Source organism: Panthera pardus, unplaced genomic scaffold (genome assembly GCF_024362965.1).
Source record: "Panthera pardus isolate Hobbes unplaced genomic scaffold, ASM2436296v1 HiC_scaffold_8, whole genome shotgun sequence".
Taxonomy (NCBI): Eukaryota; Metazoa; Chordata; class Mammalia; order Carnivora; family Felidae; genus Panthera; species Panthera pardus.
In genome coordinates this window covers 141,560,581-141,578,095 of record NW_026527013.1, presented here as the reverse complement: position 1 = coordinate 141,578,095, position 17,515 = coordinate 141,560,581, and the positions used below count along the sequence as shown (strand labels likewise).

At 37.0% G+C, this 17,515-nt stretch overlaps 1 long non-coding RNA gene across 2 annotated transcripts in view; it reads right to left on the bottom strand.

The window, feature by feature from the left end:
- Positions 1 to 5,311: 5,311 nt before the first annotated feature.
- The window catches only part of LOC109268928 (uncharacterized), a 131,537-nt gene continuing 119,333 nt past the window's right edge, over positions 5,312 to 17,515 (bottom strand). Inside the window, exons 1-3 of one of the 2 annotated variants that reach the window (XR_008420436.1) lie at positions 13,960 to 14,141; positions 9,305 to 9,391; positions 5,312 to 5,494 (exon numbers count right to left, since the gene is read on the bottom strand). This is a non-coding gene — a long non-coding RNA (uncharacterized LOC109268928). Of the gene's footprint in view, positions 5,495 to 9,304; positions 9,392 to 13,959; positions 14,142 to 17,515 lie in introns of those variants that run through there. The other variant, XR_008420435.1, reaches the window with a different exon arrangement.

The following is a 17,515-nucleotide window of genomic DNA, read 5'->3' as shown; positions in this document are numbered from 1 at the left end:
ACATCCTTGTCTTGTTCCTGACCTTAGGAGAAAAGCTCTCGGTTTTTTACTACTGAGTAGGATGTTAGCTTTGGGGTTTTCTTATATGGCCTTTATTTTTTTCACATTAACTTTTTTGGAGTTTTAATTTTAATTCCTGTTAGTTACCATACAGTGTTATATCAGTTTCAAGTGTACAATATAGGTATTCAACACTTCATACATCACTCTGTGCTCATCACAAGTGCACTCCTTAATCCCCCTCATCTATTTCACCCATTCCCCTCCCCCCTTCCCCTCTGGTAGCCATCAGTTTGTTCTCTACAGTTAAGAGTCTGTTTCTTGGTTTGTGTCTCTCTTCCTCTGTCTTATTTTTTCCCTTTGCTTGTTTGTTTTGGTTCTTCAGTTCTACATATGAGTGAAAAAACATACATTTGTCTTTCTCTGACTAACTTATTTCTCTGACTAGCTTATTTCTCTTAGCATTACACTCTCTAGCTCTATTCGTGTCATTGAAAATGGCAAGATTTCATTCTTTTTTATAGCCGAATATATGCCACAACTTCTTTATTCACTCATCAGTTGGTGGACACTGGGCTGCTACTATAGTTTGACTATTATGAATAATTTTATGAACGTAGGGATGCATGTATCTTTTTGAATTTTTGTTCTTTCATTCTTTGGGTAATTTCCCAGTATTGTGATTACTAGATCATAAGGTAGTTTTATTTTCAACTTTTGAGGAAAAGTTTTAACTTTTGAGGAACCTCTATACTGTTTTCCACAGTGGCTACTCCAGTTAGCTTTCTCACAAACACGGCAAGAGGGTTCCTTTTTCTCCACATCTTCCCCAACACTTTGACAGGTGTGGGGTGATATCTCATTGTGGTTTTGATTTGCATTTCCCTGATGATGAGTGATGTTGAACATCTTTTCATGTATCTGGCCATCTGTATGTCCTCTTTGGAGAAATGTCTGTTCATGTCTTTGCCCATATTTAATTGGATTATTTGTTTTTTGGGTGTTCAGTTTTATAAGTTTGGATTGAATGTTCTAAATATATCTGTTAGGTCCATCTGGTCTAATGTGTCATTGAAAGCCACTGTTTCCTTGTTGATTTTATGTCTGGATAGTTTATTTTGTCTATTTTTAAAAATTGTTTTTTTTTCTTGTTAAATTATAAGAGTTATTGTATAATTTTAAATACAAAATTTTATCAGATATATGTTTTATAAATACTTTCTCCCATCTGTGGTTAATCTTTTTCATTTTCTTAACACTGTTATTTCCAAAGCAGATGTTTTAAGTTTTAAATAAAGTTCAACTTGTAATCTTCTTTCTTTCATAGATCAGCTTTTGGTATTCTAAGAACTATCACCAAAAGAAGGTAACCTAAATTTTCTTTAATGTTTTCTTCTACAAGTTTTGTGGTTTTGAATTCATATTTAGGTTAATGATCCATTTTGAGCTAATTTTTGTAAAATATTAGTTCTCTGTCTAGGTTCAGTTTTTGCATAGATATGTTCGATTTGTTGAAGGTACAGATTTTTCCCATTGAATTGCTTTTGCTTTTTTGTCAAAGATCAGCTGACTACATGTGTATTTTTGGCCTCAATCCTGTTCCATTGATTTATGTGTTTAATCTTTTAACAAAACTATGCTGTATAATTGTGATAGCTTTATACAATCTTGAAATTAGGTAGTATGAATACTGTAATTTTCTTCTTTGGTATTTTCCTATTCTAATTCAACTGCCTATCCCTATAAACTTTAGAATCAGTTTGTTGACATCTTAAAAATACCTTGCTGATATTTTGATTGAGATTTGATTGAGATTGAATCTATACAGCAAGTTGGGAAGAACTGATAACAATATTGAATATTCCAATCCTTAATTACAGACGATGTCTCCACTTATTTAGATATTCTAAGATTTCTTTCACCAGTTTTTTCCTAGTTTTTGCTATATAGATCTTATCCACATATTTTTAGATTTATATCTTTATTTCATTTTTTTGCCATTTTAAATGGTATTTTTTTTACCTTCAAAATCTCAGTGCTGGTAGATAGAAAAGTACTTAAATTTTGAATGTTAACCTTGCGTCTTGTGATCTTGATGTGCTGACTTATTACTTCAGAGATTTTTTGGGGTTTTCTTTGGAATTATATAGATACCTAATCATGTCATTCATAAATAAAGATGGTTTTATTTCTCCTTTTCCACTCTCTATGCCTTTCATAGCTTTTCTTATTGCACTAACTAGAACATTCAGGCTGATGTAGGATGGAAATGGTGAGAGAGGACATCCTTGCCTATTTCTGAGTCTTAGGGGAAAAGTTTTGCTTACTCTCTCACCATGAAGTTTGCTCTCACCTGTAGGTAGGGCTTTGTGTATATTCATTATTACGTTAAGGAGTTTTCCTCTTTTCCTAGTTTGTTGACATTTTAACGTGAATAGGTGTTGAATATTAAATGCTTTTTCTGTATCAATTGATGTGATCATATGATTTTTCTTCTTTAGCCTATTAATGTGATGGGTTACATCTTTGAATGATGAACCAGCCTTGCATACCTGGTATAATTCCATTAATAAAGAGAATTGATCTGTCCATATTTTGTTAGGGATTTTTGCATCTACATTCATGACAGACATTGCTCAGTAATTTTTGTTTCTTATAATGTCTTTTGTCTTTATCTGGTTGGGTGTTATTGTAATAATCGCCTACTGAATGTTAGGAAGTGCTTCCTCTGATATAATTTTCTGGAAGAGATTATGAAATGTGGTATTATCTCTTAAGTACTGATAGACTTCAACAGTGAAACTATCTGGGCCTGGTGTTCTCCTTTTGGGAAGGGTATTTATTATTGATCCAATATCTTTAATACTAATAGAACTATTTAGGTTATCTGCTTCTCCCTGTGTCCGCTTCGGTAGATTGTATCTTTCAAGGAGTTAGTCCCTTTCACTAAACTAGCAGATTTGTAGGCATAGGATTGTTGGCAGTATTCCTTCATTGTCCTTTTAATGTCTAGGAGATCTATAGTGATGGATCCTCTTTTGTTTCTGATACTGGAAGTTTGCATCTTCTCTATTTTTTTCTTGGTTAGTCTGGCTACAGGTTTATTAATTGTATTTATCAACTCAGAGAACCAGCTTTTGCTTTTGTTGATTTTCCCTATTTTTGTGGAATGCCTTGAAACATTTTATTGAAAGCCAGATGTGTTATAGAAGGCACTAGGAACATTTTATGGCTTCAGCAGCTCCTGCTCCAGATAAGCAGATTTCAACTGCGACTCTCTATATAGCTATGTCTCTATAGATTTGGGTATGTTAGTTTGCCCTACAACCTCAGTTTTCTGATTGGTCCCAGAAAAGTTATTGTTCTTCAGTTCATGAAGCTTTTTCTTGTTTAAGGACAGGAATGATGACATCCAAGCTTTTGTCATGTTGAAGCTGAAACAGGAAATGGCATATTTTTAAATGGAAGGTAAAAACTCTCAGAAAGTTTGTTCTATAATATCTTAGATTATTTCTAAAATGGTGCTATTCATTTATTCCAAGCTCCATTCACAATATTTATTCATAGTGTCCAAATCCTTCCTTTGTTGACATATATCTGTGTAGATAAGGGAGATTGATGACTGGAAAGGTCTGACTACATAAATGCCTGGTTCATAGTAGGAAATCAATCATTTAATTATTATTAATGGTATTATTTTGCATTATTAACAAAAGACTAAGCACCAAAATAAATATCTATGAAAGAAAAAGAATTGATAAATTGAATGTGTTAAAATTCAAAACTAATGCTTTGCAAATGATGCTATGAAAATAATGAAAAAATAAGCCACAGACTAGTAGAAAATATTTGTAAAACATTCATCTGATAAAGAACTTGTATCCAAAATATATAAAGAACTTCTAATATTCAACATTAAGAAAACATACCCCAATTAAAAATGGACAAAAGATCTGTCAGACACCTCAACAAAGATCTAAAGATGGCAAACAAACATATTAAAAGATGCTCAACATTATACATCATTAAGAAATTGTAAATGAGAACACATATAACTACATACCTATTAAGATAGCTAAAATCCAAAACATTTACGCCACCAGATGTTAGTGAGGATGTGGAGTAACAAGAACTCTTCTTCACTGATGGTGTGAGTCCATAATGGTACAGCTGCTTTGCCAGACAGTTTGGTAGTTTCCTATTAAGCTAGCCATAATCTTACCATATGATCTAGCATCTCACTCCGAAACATTTACCCAAGTAAGCTGAAAACTTACCTATATGCAATAACCTGCACATAAGTGTTTACAGCAGTTTTAATCACCATTGCCAAAAATGGAAAGCAACTAAGATATTTTTTAATAGGTGATTGTATAAACAGATTGGTACAGCCACACAGTGGAATATTACTCAGTGATAAAAAGAAATGAACCATCAGGTCAACACACACACACACACACACGCACGCACGTGCGCGAAGCAACTTTCAATGAGTATTACTAAGTGAAAGAAGCAAATTTGAAAAGAGTACATACTGTATGATTCCAACTATATGACATTCTGGGAATGGCAAAACTATGAAGATAGTAAAAAGATTAGTGGTTTCCAGGGGTTAGTAGGGAGGGAGGGATGAATAGATGCAACACAAAGAATGTTTCGGGCAGTGAAACTTTTCTGTATGATATTGTAATGATGGATACATGACATTATATAAAAGGGCTAATTCAGCGAGAGGGATATAACAAAAAAAAAAAATCAGCTTAATTGCCACATGCCTATGAGGGATCATTTGACTCACCCTTGTAATATAAACTTGTACCTTACTCAACAAGGACCTTGGTTTTTTTTTTTTTTTTTATCAAAAAATGTATTCACAACACATATATCTGGTTTTCCTGACAACAGAGTCAAACAGAACAAAAAGCGTAACTACCATTTGTGTGGCATTTTTAGTTTATAAATTTTGTCTCATATGCTACACATCACTAATATGTAAAGACAGGATGAAGTATTATTTTGGCTTTTCCTAAAGAAAAAAATTAAAATCAGTGATGTATCCAACAGCACACTTCTGCTACATGACAGAAAAAAAGAGAAAACTTTTAGAGTAACTGCTCAAAGTGAAACTCTTAAGATTGGCCATGAAATGGCAAAGACTTGGATCGTGTTATTAGATCAGGTACTTGGAATTTCTTGACCGCATTCACTGGTGTTAGCATAATTAAAGTAAGTGATTCAGGGCCCTGGACAGCTGTCTAAGTGGAAACTCTGTGTCTGTAAAACATCAGATAAATAAGACAGTATTTCTGCATCGAATATAAAAGTTGGCTCATTGGTATTGTGATGAGATGGCGAACTAGTTGTCCACAGCTTGGTTTTATGCATATGTCCTTTCACTCCTGGTTGTAGTGATGAAGCCTCCTCTGCATTCCTTCCCTTTAATCTTAAACAGAGTCAGGTGTGGTGGCCAAGTGGCAAGGCTTGGTCTTGTAATCTTAAACAGAATTCAGAGGTCACAGTAATTAGTAACGGGGTACATCCCTGGTGATTCATGCCTCTGAGCTAGAGAGAACGTTTAATTCAAGTGTTGCTTTTTACAGCTCTGAATTCGATGTCAAGTGGAAGCTTCACTCAGCTGGCTAGCATCTTGGGGAATATTCTAATTTTCTGCAAGTGATTTTTTTTTTCTTTTTTTTAATCTCCTGATATATTATTTAACAAATTTCTGCTATGATAAGCAAATGATTTATAATCTCTAGATATATATTTTTCAAGGGCTAAGAATGTGCACTTCTCTTCTAGCAGGCACAGAAATAGACCAGCCGGCCTACTTCTACCATCATTTCAGGCTTTCCTGGCCTTTTCTAGATGATTCTGAACACCCAAACATATACTACAAATGCATGAAGTTTTTTCACCAGAGACAATGTCAGAATAAAAGTATTCCTCCCTCTCCCCCTTTACCTCTTGTATTGGGTTGCTGCAATACATTTTTCTGGCTGGAATTTCCCTCTGATTCTCTCTGGCCATAAAAATGAGAATATTTCCTTGCAATGACAATCAGATTCCAGAGAAATACCCAGTGGGGTGTTGTGCTGTCCAAAGCAAGGAGGATCCTGGCCTAAGGCCAGGGGTCATTTAAGCCAAGGCCTAAGCCAAGGCCAGGGGTCATTTAAGAGCAATTTTTAAAAATTTTTTGAGTTTTTTATTTATTTTTGAGAGAGAGAGAAAGAGAGCTCAAGCAGGGTAGGGGCAGAGAGAGAGGGAGACACAGAACCCAAAGCAGGCTCCAGGCTCTGAGCTGTCAGCACAGAGCCTGATGCAGGACTCGAACTCACAAACCAGGAGATCATCACCTGAGCCAAAGTCTGGTGATGACTGGTGACTGAGCCACCAAGGCACTCCAAGAGCAAATTTCTTATAATGTAATTGGTGGTCCATAAAATTTAGTAAGGTTACTGTAATTATGTAATTTTGAATGTAAAGTGACACAATGCAGCTGAAGGTCAAGTTCTAGCTCTAGAGTTCTCTTTTTAAAAGAATGAAAAGAAAAGGTAGAAATTTGATTTCATAACAATTTTTCCAAAATTGGTGACTCAGAATGAACTTTTGCATTTTATCCTTCAGCCTTAACATAAGATTCTGTTGTCTTTTGTTGAAATTATTGGATAGATATCCTATTCTGAGCATGTTTGTGAGTGCACGAGTGAAAAATACTATCCTCTAAGGCATCTGTTGTTTTCAGCTAGTATGAATTTTCTCCTTTTTTTTCCTAGCTCTAAATGTTTAAACTTTCTGTTGCCAAGGTTATTTTTTCTTGGCTTTTGCTGCTACTTGATTCCCTTTTTCACAAGTATCTTTATGGCTTCTCATACTTTCCACCCATGTATATCTCTTTTCTGTCAGTGCTCATTTTCTGTTCTTTGAGTAGTTGTACCTTGTTAGGAGTCTTTCCAGGATCAGTTTCTAAGACAAGCAATTTATTTACATGAGTCATCATCATTTTTAATCCCTCCTACACACATGGAGGTATTTGAAGATGCTGCTGTAGGAGCTCCTGGGTGGGTTAGTAGGTTGAGCATCTGACTTCGGCTCAGGTCATGATGTGGTTCGTGGGTTTGAGCCCCGCCTCTGGCTGTCAGTGCAGAGCCCTCTTCGGATCCTCTGTCCACCTCTCTCTCTGCCCCTCTCCTGCTCACTCTCTGTCTCTCTCAAAAATAAATAAACATAAAAAAAAAAAAAAAAGTCTCCAGTGGTTTAAAAAAAAAAAAAAAAGATGCTGATGTAGGCAATTTATCTATCTGTCTGAAAGTAGCTTAAAATTCTACCCTAAGTGAAAGTACCTTGGTAGAGGCTAGCCAGAGCTAGCATTAGTCAGAGCAAGCTATCACTGTGAGGTTTCCAGGAGCTAAAGAAATGACACTTTGCCTCCAAATATTTCTTACATAAATATATTTCTGCCATAGATTATCATACTTCAGACATGTCAGTGTCTAAATTCTTGTTACAACATGGTCATTCGCTTTTGATGAGGCGTTTTATATTTAAAATGGATTTGTGTAAAGCGAGAAAAATCCCCTGGGATATCATCATGTCTTCATTTCCACTGCAGGGGAGTTTTTATCTCAAAGTTTGATCAGTGATATTTACCGCCTGAAGGGTTAATTTCATCCCAGCTCCTGAGCCAACCTAAAGGAAGCAGTATGAATTATTGCAAACTTCACCATGTAAATCATCCTCCAAATACAGCACAGAGGTAAAAACAGAAGCTCTGGGGCCGGGGTGCATGGGATTCAAATCTCAGAATTGTACTGACTGTATGACCATGAGCAAGCTGTTCAACCTCTCTAGGCCTGTTCCTTATCTGAAAGTGAGGGAGGAACTAATATACACGCTTCAAAGGCTTTTCCTGGAATTGCAGGAGTTGGTAAATGTAAAGTCCTTACAGTAATGCCTAATACAAAATAAGCAATATCTTAGTTATTATTGCCTACTCATGTGGTCAGTACTGGTAAGCTACTTTATTGCTCTTTCATTTCATTAATCTAATTAATTTATTTTTATTTAGATTCAAGTTAGTTAACATATAATGTAGTATTGGTTTCAGGAGTAGAATTCGTGATTCATCACTTACATATGACACCCAGTGCTCATCCCAACAAGTGCTCTCTTTAATGCCCATCAGCCATTTAGCCCATCCCTCCACTCAACACCCCTCCAGTAGCCCTCAGTTTTTCTCTGTATTTAAGAGTCTCTCATGGTTTGCTTCTATGTTTTTATCTTATGTTTTCTTCCCTTTTCCTATCTTCATCTGTCTTGTTTCTTAAATTCCACACAGCAATGAAATCGTATTTGTCTATCTCTGACTGATTTCACTTAGCATAATACACTTTTTATGGCCTGAACACAGTCCCATCATGCGGTAAGTGTCAAGTTAGTTTTCTTCAGTTCACTCACCATAAATCTGTCACTTTGGCCCTGTTTTAGGTTGCTCCATAAGATGAGAATGTTACCTTTGTGTGTGCTTTATAATTTATCCTAATAGTCTCCCTAGTACCCCAGACCCTCAGAAAAGCCATGTCACTTGGATGATTCCTGGTAGTTTTCTTAATGAAAAGACACTGCCTTCCTTCAGATATCCTGATACTAGCTTATTATATGTGCAGTCAGTGTGCAGCCTGGTAAATTTTTATAACCAATTCTCTGCTTTGGCTTTGGATTATTTTGCCAACTTCTTAATGTTTTTCTTTCCTGGCTTATTCTGAGCATTCTTATTCCTAAATCATAATGCAAGGGATATAGTAATAATCCTTGACTACCACATGCATTTATATTGAGGTATTTAAAAAGTTATGATGATTTAAGCAGCAAATAACAGAAAAGTCAAATTTCTTAACTAAATCAGAATATATTCCCTTATATACAAGAGATATCAAAGCATTTCCAGGTTTGACTAATTCATTCGATCAACAATGTGAAAGACTCAGGTTCTTTCTTTTTATTCTGTCACTCCCAATATGCTTTTTACAGATTAGCACCATTTCTGAAGAAGATATCTAGTGGAAGAAAATGAATTTTTTAGTACACGTTTAATTCCTTTTCTAGAACTTCCCAGAAAATACCGCCCCATATTGTATGGGCATAATTAAGTCATGTCTCAACAGTGCTTGTTCTTAAACCAAGTCAGAGAATGGAAAAAACTTCAATTAAATTGGACAGAAAAAGAATTTACTCTGAATATGGAGTAGACAGTTGGAGAAATGGACAAAATCTGTTGTTTAAAGCAATTTTTTTGACTTCTTACCTGTGTTGTGGCTCAGGAATTCTGGGTCAGTTGGACACTTTTGGCTCAGAAAATATCATGTGATTATAGTCAAGACAAAGGTTGGAACTGGAACAGCAAATGAACAAATTCACTGGAAGTATTTGTCTCTCTCTCTTCATGTAACTTCAGGGCGCTACCCTGTAGTTTCTCTATATGGCTACTTTGGGCTTCTTCTAGACAACTAGACTATTCACATTGAAGCCTATGGCCCCAAAGATGAGGATTTCAGCCAACAAGATGGATGCCGCACCCTTTTAAGGCCAGACTTTAAATTAATAGAGCGTAATTTCTGCCACACTCTCCTGGAAACGCATGAGTCACAAGACTGTTCAGAATTAAGGGAGGAGAATTAACCTCCACCTCTTGATAGGAAAGTGGCAAGGTTCTAGAAAACATATGAGATGAGAAATGCTATGTAGCCATCTTTGGAAAATACCATCTGCCACAGACAAAATAAAAAAAGAGCTCCCTGTTGGGTAATTTGCCATAGAAATTGTTCTCTTGTTCTGTGTGAATGAAAAGTAGGGTAGATGAGTTTGGGGAAAAAATTCAGGATCAGAAAATATCTTGGTAGTTACGCCATTCATAAAAAGGGTCCCTGAGCAGGTCATAAGCACCTGGGTTGAAAGACATTATGCATATCTGTTGGGGGAGAGAGAAGAGAAGAGGGAAGTGATAGAGAAGAAGTTTTCAGAAATGGAAATGGAAGCTATAAAGATGCCAAATAACTTTTTTTTTCTGTAGTGTTGCCAGTGGTTAGCCCTTTTTGAGCCATTTTTAGTGCTTGTCAAATGTTTATGACCCTGCCTCTGGAGTGCCACAGATTCAACTAGCCTCTTACTCTGTCTGTGCTCAAGAGCTTTGTCCATTAGAGCTTCCTTCCAGCATTTATAGCTATGGAACACTGCCTGAAACTGTGTTGTTGTGTGCCTTTAGAGAGTTTCTTCCTGATGTTCTGACAGTGGTGCTCCTCAGCTCTGCATACTATTTAAATTTTTTTGAATGTTTATTTATTTTTGAGAGAGAGACAGAGTGTGAGGAGGGAAGGGGCTGAGAGAGAGGGAGACACAGAATCCAAAGCGGACTCCAGGCTCTGAGCTGTCAACACACAGCCGGATGTAGGGCTCGAACTCGTGAACCGTGAGATCATGCCCTGAGCCGAAGTCAAATGCTTAACTGAATAAGCTATCCAGGTGCCCCTCTGTGTACCATTTTAAAAGTTAGTTCACAGAGTTAAAGATGAGATGTGGCTTGGTGAGTGAATGAGAGGAGTTTGTGGTCATATTGTAAAGGCCTTACATATCATCCTTTTCTGGCCAAGATTTAAAACAAGTGTTCATGTAGGGAGTGCCATGCGCAGGTCTGTGAAAAGGATAAACCAGAGAGTAAGAATTATTGCAAGAAGGCTCAGTTCAGTGACTTAAAATAATTGAGAGAATTTGGAAAGGAAATCTGAACTGATAGAGCAATGGAGGAAGGGGAGGAATTTCATAATTAACACAGGCATATTCAGTGAGCGCTTTGTAGCCAGATGATATGGGGTTGCAGTAAAGCATAGCAAGAATGTGTGAGTTTTCAACTTTAGACACTTCCATTAATAATAATGCCACTGCTTTCATTGAAAGACACAGGGAACATGAGAGGCTTTATAGACGAATTTTACATGGCCTTTTAAGTTTTGCTTAGTTGGGAATGTCCACTGGTATTAATAAAATCTGTAGAAGTGGATAGTATCAAACACAAAAGCCTGTCTAGTGGGTTAAGGGTCAAAGATAGAACCATGGGATTTACCCACAGTTAGGGATAGAGCAGGAGAAAATCCAGAGGAGAATAATTACAATGAGCTGAAGAGGGAAAATGGAATAAGGTATTATAGTACAGAGAGAAAAACATGATCAATATTATTAAGCTATGGAGTAGTGAAGTTAAATAGAAAGCAGTCACTGGATTTATTACAAGTGCCTTTTCTCTCTTATTAAAATTAAAAATCAGATCAAAGTGAGTTTAATAGCAAAATAGGAAAAAAAACTAGTAGTTTTTGTAGAGTCTCTAAAAAAGTTTTTGTAAAAGGGAGAAAATGAGAGCACTTGCTCATAAGGAATGTAGCATTGATAACGTATGTGTGACTATATTTTGAGGACATATTTATAAATTGAAGATAAGAATGATAGTGTTAGAGCGGGTGGAAAAGGTGAACTTGAACTGAAGAAGGGACAGTTCCTTCTTAGAAGAGGAACTGGAAGTGACAAAGATTGTTGGGGGCAGAAGACAGATGAACTGTAAATCGTTGAGTAAGTATGATTGACACGGAAGTGTGTTTAAGCAATTTGAAGGGAATGTAACATATCCAGTGGGTGAGATAGAATTCAAACAAAAACTAAGGCTCACATGACCATTCAAAGCCTGGAGTTGGATTGAAAAAAACCCAGAACCTAGTGACTGAAAGTAATGAAAAGAAACCACTATTTCCTGGCATCTCTCAAATAATGTCAAAGGGTAAAAAATATTCTCATTGTTCTGCAAATCTTTAAAATGTTTTCTATTTCTGTCATTATCAGTATCCTTCCCTAGAATTATGACTGATTGTTTCAAAATCTCCCTCCCCCATGATAACTCTGAACCCACACTTCTTTTTATTTAAGCTGCTCTACTTCCTGTTTTCTTTTGAGTACACAACGCCCTTTCTTATGATACTCAATGTGTTGATCAGTCTCTCCTCTTGTCCTAAATTCATGGCGCTCTGTTTTGGTGCACCTCTATTTGTTACCTTAAAACTGCATCACAAAAGCCTAAAGAAATACCTATGCAAAGGCGATATTCACTAGATATGGGTGGGGATGGAGAAGCTCAATGGGAAAAAGTAAACAAACAAAAAAACAAAAAACATGCAATCTTCCTGGACATACAGGAAGGAAGAAGACTCAAAATACTCAAATGTGTACGTGTTTTTCCCTTGTCACAGATGGGAAAGGAAGCCAACATGGCAAATAATCTGTTCATAATTTTCTGCTATAGTTCCTAAAATATTAATGATTCTTCAAGGGTAATTCAAAGATGATATTGTTCATAAAGTGAGTGTATACATTCCAAGGATCAATTACTAAAGTATTATATCTTATTAAATTCTCATATATGGCCTCATAAGTCCTACTACTTACCGTAAGTACATGTGGATGGTAGAATTGTTAACCTCATGAAAGTGGTTGTAAAATTCAGTTATTCCCCATAGTAAGAGTAGTTTCTTTTTTTAAATTTTTTAAACATTTATTTATTATTGAGAGACAGACACAGAGTGTGAGCAGGGGAGGGGCAGAGAGACGGGGAGACACAGAATCTGAAGCAGGCTCTGGGCTCTGAGCTGTCAGCACAGAGCCCGACATGGGGCTCGAACTCACAAACTGCGAGATCATGACCTGAGCCAAAGTCGGTCTCCCAACCAACTGAGCCACCCAGGCAGCCCAAGAGTAGCTTCTTAAATGTGTGATATATGCCAGACTCTCTAAGCATTTATTCTTCATGGCAACCCTAGATAGTATGTACAACTTTTATTACTTTTTCAAGTGAGAATACAAAAGCATAAAGGTAAATGAGAAAAATCAAAGACCAAGTAGAATCGTTGTGAACTGAGTATGCAGGAGTGTGGTAGGCAGAATAATGCTCCTTCCCAAAGATGACTATGCCTCACTCCCCAAAACCTGTATATATGTCATCTTTCATGTTAAAAGGGACTTGGACATGTGATTAAGTGTCTTGAGATGAGATTATCCTGGAGTTTCCAGATAAGCTCAGTGTAGTCATAAGAGTCCTTATAAGAGAGAGACAGGAGAGTTAGAGTCACAGACGGAGATGTGATTATTGAAGCAGAAGCTAGAGCAATGTGACCACAAGCCAAGAAATATGGGCCATCCCTGGAAGCTAGAAAGGGCAACGCATGGATTCTCCCCTGAAGTCTCTAGAAGGAATGCAGCTCAGCTAAAGACACCTTGATTCTAGTCCTTAGATGTCTTTGACATATCTGACCTCTAGAACTGTAAAATAAAAAATTTGTGTTGTTTGAAGTCATGCATTTCTTAGTAATTTGCTATAGCAGCAATAAGAAACTAATACAAGTAAGAATGGTGACAAGAGTGAAGTCTTTGAGTATCTGTGAGGGAATGGGCACCACACCAAGGGGATTGGCTTTTTTATGTCTTTGTTTCTTTGAGGAATGGCTTTTCTTATCTTTAGTCCCATCAATTATGAATATATATATATATATATATATATATCCCTCATTCATTATAAATGTGTATATATATATATACACACACACATATATATACACACATAATAGGATCCCAAAAATATTTAATATTTGGTAGATTACAAAGGCTTAAAAATGTTCCCCAAATAATAGGCCATCTCTCTCCATACTGTGAAAAGCTATGTAATCTTCTAAGACATGACATGGACTTCTATATTCACATTAATTTATTCACCTATCCCTTTAAAACCCTGCTTCTACCAACACCATCTTCAAAAAGATTAAAGGAATATTTGGGAAAATGGGGTAGAGAGAGAGGCAAATAAGTAACACAAACGAGAGAAGGGCACCATTCACATGCCAGAGATACCAAGTAAATTCTGAAACTTACGGTGGGGAGAATAGCAGATGGAAGGGAAGGCCAGCCAATCTGCAACTGGTCTTATGTGCAGGAAGACTATCTCTGGTCAGCGTGTGGAATAGTCACCAGGAGAAATCACTAGTTCTTGTATTTCTGGAGCAAAGTAGGGTAGGGTTGCAGATAGAGATCCTGCTGATGCTTGCTGACTATGCAATGACCATCTAGAAAAGGAATCGACAGATGGTCCTGTTATACCAGAGGAAAGACCAGATTTATGGCCCCCTTATGATAACTATACCAGCTAAATCATGGTGACCCTTGTTTAGTGATGGTATAATAACAAGTAAAGATAACTTTGAACATGATAAGGGTCTCCAAGGACCCTTGGAGCAGCCACTAAGGACACCTTACCCTTATTTCCTTTTTCTGTTGCTTGTTGCCTGGATGGTTGAAGTAAGTCTACAACACGCATAGGCATTCTTGTCTTCTCTCTCTAGGTATGACAAAGTATTCATTATATGTTTGTACAGGCACACAGGTTGTAATATTTTTTTCTCTTTCCATATTTCTCCATGAGCAGTGTGGATGACTTTTGTAAAGTATAAAACGTATGATAGTATGTCTGTGCTGAAAGCACTTAAAGGCTTCTTATTGCCCTCAAGATAAACTGCTTAAGAAGGAGCCCTCCTCATCTGGATTCTGCCTACTTCCCCAACATCAAAAGCCCCCTAACACATTATGCCCTAGTAACATGGAGAAACATTTTTCCTCCTAAAGTTCAATGTTTTCTGACCTGAGGGCCTTTGTGCATATAGTAGTTCTGTTTGGGAGTCCATGCCTCTCCCATTTCCTAGGTCTCCTGCCTCAAATTTAGTGTGGCTGATTTGGACATGTTTCAAGTCTCAGCTGAGAAGTCACTTCCTCCTGAGGTCTTCCCCAACCCACCACAAAGGAGAAAGTGGTTGGGTCTCCTGTATGTCCCGCAGCTCCCTCACTATCCCATCATTGTGCTCTATTCCATAGTTTAGAAGTGCAGAAAAATAGGAGTGCAAAAATTCTTCTTTGGAAGAGCATTATTTGGGGGCAAACAGATACACTGATTAGCTCTGTAGAGTGATTCCTAGGAAATTAAAATCATCACTAACCTGTTATATGGAAGTCTATCAGGGAAATTCGTTTCACAGAAGGAGAAGAGAGGAAAATGTACATAATAAGGAAAAGAGGAGAACGAAAGAGGAATAAAATTCAATGACCTCAACTGTCATGTAGTTATGTAGCTGTGCCTTAATATATGCCAGCATGTATATGATAATTGTATCTGGAGGAAGTCGTTACTGGTCATTTACATTCTCTTTTTTCTTTTTTTACATTATTTAAAGATTCTTAAAATAAGTATTTTTACTTTTGAAATAAAAGATTATTGGCTTATTCATTCAGCACATATATGTTGGACATTTACTAAGTGCACTTTTCAAAGCACTGAGAATAAAACCATGAACAAGACAGAGAAAGTCCCTGTTTTCAAGGAGCTTGCATTCTAGAAGAAGGTGTAGAAAAAGAAACTAAAAATAAGTAAGGCCATCAGCTAGTGAGAAGTACTAACTGATATACTAAACATTGACAGGGTCAGGAAAGGCCCTTTTCAATGACAAGGAATTGTCCAGGTGAAGATATGGAAGGCAGTGGAAGCTGCTAATGCAAAGTCTTGACAGTGGAAAAGTCTTTGAAATGTTACAGAAATAGAAGTGTGATGACTGAGGAAGACAGGTGTTTAAGCTGGGAAGGATAGTTAATGCAGGGCCCCAATTATGTAAGACCTTAGAGTCCAGGATGATGAATCTAGATTTTATTCTCCAAGGTACTGATAGCAAATTTATTATAAGCATATCCCAATTTTTCTAAGTATTCTTCTGAAATACAATTTTAATGGCTTCACATTATTCTGTCATATGGATGTGCTGAGATTCAATTAATCATTCCCTTATTATTGGACATTTAGGTTATAAGACTTGGCCAAAATCCAACTTGAATCAATTAGCGAAACAGAATGGATCCACCTCTTTACTGCTTCAATCAAATGCCAGTTAGTAGCAATTAGTATTTACTGAAGATGATATATGACACTGGAAATTGTAATCAGGTAAGAAATGTACATTATTTTTCCCTGATATAACTTATTTTGACATGTGTGGCAAAAGAGTAGATGCTTAAATTAATATCGTGGCGTGCTTTCAGTGATCTCTGGAGAGCTCTTACAAATCTAATAAGTGGATAGGATTGCATAAAAAGTGGCAATTTTAAAAGGTTTTTATTTGAAATAAATAGAATATTCATATCATAAAAGACATTTAAAAGGTATAAAAGTAAACATAGCATATACATTTTTTAAAAGAATAGAGAATATTTTTATAGTGGGACCAACCAGCCTTTTAAAGGAGGAATAATGTTACTATGGCATGTGTCCACTGTGGTCAGGGACCCTGTCCTACCTACCCTGTCTAGAGTTCTAAGTTTGGAACTGCATCTGCAGTATTTGCCTATTTAGTGCCATTACCCCTTGATAATTGGGTGAAGCCTATGGATCCCTTCTCAGAATACTGATTTTAGCCGAAGAAAATTAAATGCACAGGACTATAAAGGAAACCATAGCCCATGAACTCAGATGAAGGCCTGGATTATCAGCTCTCCATGGGCCAATTTCTAGGTTTTAGTGCAAGACCTCTCTGACCCTTGGCTCAGGTGCAGTGTAAAGTAAACAAAATAGAGTGTGTTTATAACAATTCTGTGTGCATGCACATGCTTGTAAAAATTAGTCTCTCAGGCTACAAGAGCCTGGATATAAAGTCAGTGGACAAGCAAATTAAAAAAAAAAATTCCTGGGGTGCCTGGGTGGCTCAGTTGGTTGAGCGGCTGACTTTGGCTCAGGTCACGATCTCACGGTTGATGAGTTCGAGCCCCATTGCACTGACATCAGGGAGCCTGCTTTGGATTCTCTGCCTCCCTCTCTCTCTCTGCCCCTCCCCCACTCTCTCTCTCTCAAAAATAAACACTAAAATTTTGTTTTTTAATTCCTTATTTGATATCTGGGCCCCAGGAATGCCAGCCCTATACAGTGACTCCTTTGCTTTGGTTCAGTGGTTAATGATATAGGGCAGAGAAAGTCCCTATATTTTCTTACAGGCTATCATCTTCTGGATCCTGTATGACTTGGGAGGTAGTACTCAATGGACTGTCATGTCAGCCATCCAAGGATGCTGCTGGTTATGAAGACAGCTAATTTCCATTTTGGTCACTGTAGATGCTGAATTCCTACAGCAGCACTTGCTTAACTGGGCCTGTGGCTAGCCGCCCCTGAGTCCTGCTGGGATGGAGCCTCTAGCATGGTTCACACACCATTCCTTAAACAGAAGTATTGTGTCCTTGCCCCCATTTCCATTCTTCTTAAAATATTACCCTACTTAGACCTAGATCCCAACTCCGGACCTATCTTGCCATAGACATGAGCCTTTCCATTTGTTTGCTTCATTTTGTTTTCTGGAGTTTTGTTGTTCTAGCACCTTCTTAGACTAGTAAGCAATGTTTTCTA